At 31.8% G+C, this 2,388-nt stretch overlaps 1 non-coding gene across 1 annotated transcript; it reads left to right on the forward strand.

Moving 5' to 3' along the window:
* Positions 1 to 203: 203 nt before the first annotated feature.
* Trnav-cac (transfer RNA valine (anticodon CAC)) lies at positions 204 to 276 on the forward strand. Its single transcript has one exon. It is a non-coding gene; the product is annotated as a tRNA-Val (tRNA).
* The last annotated feature ends 2,112 nt before the right edge of the window (positions 277 to 2,388 follow it).

Consider the following 2,388-nt stretch of genomic DNA (forward strand, 5'->3'; position numbering starts at 1 on the left):
TGTTTTTGCAATGAGCGGTACCGAACACGTTGTGCTGTAACACGGTGTTCGTGTTGTTCTTCACTTTCAACTTATGTGGCGTGTCGAATACAATCCTCTTCTAACCATGGTTCAGCCATTTTATACACAATAACAAATGTCATATAAAATCCATTCACGTTTGCGACTCGGTACTTATCATATATTTCGCAATGCCAATCAACGTTTCCGTAGTGTAGTGGTTATCACGTGTGCTTCACACGCACAAGGTCCCCGGTTCGATCCCGGGCGGAAACAATAATATCGGAATGATCATCCTTTTTGTTTTTCAGTGAAATGTTAGTATATTAACATAAGTGATTTTTACCATTTACTTTAGTTGGTTGGCACCCACGGTTTTGGTTTCATTTTCTATTGCATTTTGTATCAAATTATAACATTACTAGCGGCTCGTCCCAACGTTGTACGGAAAAAATAAGGATTTGTCTTAATCAATAAGATATAAACATTTGCCAATCGTATCGTAATCGTACTAAGAATAATATATATATATATAATTATATATATATAATTAAAAATATATATATTATATATATATACTATATTATATATATATATATATATATATATATATATATATATATATATATATATATATATTATTCATATATATATATATATATATATATATATGAATAAGGGATTGTTAATGTTTCTAATAGTACCAATGTCAATGGTTAGTTGACCACTTACCTATTATATTATCAAACACTAACGAATAACGAACCAACTTTTTCAATAGATGATGACGTAGGCTCATGCATACAAGTATAAGAATATAATAATAAATGCAATATTCTTTTTTTTTTATAGAATAGGAAGGCGGACGAGCATATGGGCCACCTGATGGTAAGTGGTCACCAACGCTCTTAGACATTGGCATTGTAAGAAATGTCAACCATCGCTTACATATCCAATGCGCCACCAACCTCGGGAACTAAGATTTTATGTCCCTTGTGCTCAATTTTTTATATACTGTTTTAAAGTTTTAAATTATAAAAACATACTAAAATTACAAACTATTCAGTTAACAAATAACAAAAAGTGTGAGTTAATAATATTCTAGTTTAGTTTACTATAATAATATAGTAGTTTAGATTAGTACTGCTTGCTCCCGATATCCGTGATTCGCTCACACGGTGGCAATGTTCTTACTTTTAGCATTTTTATATCCGTATTACATCTAAAAGAAGGATCCGATTCGAAAAAGAGAAGGACGTATTTACATGTACATTACCAACTTTTATTGTAAATTTATTTAGTTGCTTAAGAATTATTATAATGCTACGAGTGACTTCATCTTTCGATTCTGTGTTTGATTAACTAATTTGAATAAAAAGCATTTATTTGTGACTTAACTATAATAGTAGTAGTAGTACTTGATATTGTTGTGTTCCGGTTTGAAGGGTGAGTGAGCCAGTGTAATTACAGGCATAATGGACATAAAATCTTAGTTTCCAAGGTTGGTGGCGCATTGGCTATGCAAGCGATGGTTGACATTTCTTACAATGCTAATGTCTAAGGACGTTGGTGTCCACTTACCATATGCTCGTCCGCCTTCCTATTTGTTTCGCGTAGGGGTATGATTGCTATAAATATCTAATACATTATTTTAGGAATCATCAATAGTTTTCGTAACGCACGCGAAATAATGACTTTTATAGGAAAATTTTTGATACCTTGGGTTACATTAATGGAATTTTCGTAAGGATCTCCAATTTCTTTAAAAATAAAAACAGCCTATGTTTCTCGCTGATGATTTAGCTTTATGTACATGGAAGATTTTCTTAAAACGATTCAGTAGTTTTTGTGTTTATCTATTACAAATAAACATAAGAAATCTAATCTTATCTCTTTATAATATTTTTATAAGTATAGAAAAGCAAATATCGACCGACGACCAAATATGTCCTACTTATATGTATATACAACTAGTTATGGTGATTGAACTGCAGCGCTATCTAGCGTCGAGCACAAAAATATGAGTAGTATAAAAACCGTGACAATATACGTATAATTTATCTGCTAAACTATCATGGCGATTATCATGATGATCGGTCAAACGGTGTCGAGTCTATATGTCTCCAATAGATAGATATACCAATATACATTATTATGTATAAGATTAGTGGAAATTGATGCAAGTTGTTACAGCTCTCCGAGTTATTTTATTTTGATTGATAGTGTTTTGTTTCTTATTTTATTATTGATTACTCTTTTGATTACTATTATTACAGCTGTCGTATAATTTTATTTGTTAATATAAATATGCTGACTGCTTCGTTGGTCTAGTGGCTAGATATAAGGCCGCTGACCCGGAGGTCCTGGGTTCAATTCCCAGGTCGGGCC

The sequence above is a fragment of the Nymphalis io genome, chromosome 2 (assembly GCF_905147045.1).
Source record: "Nymphalis io chromosome 2, ilAglIoxx1.1, whole genome shotgun sequence".
Lineage (NCBI taxonomy): Eukaryota > Metazoa > Arthropoda > Insecta > Lepidoptera > Nymphalidae > Nymphalis > Nymphalis io.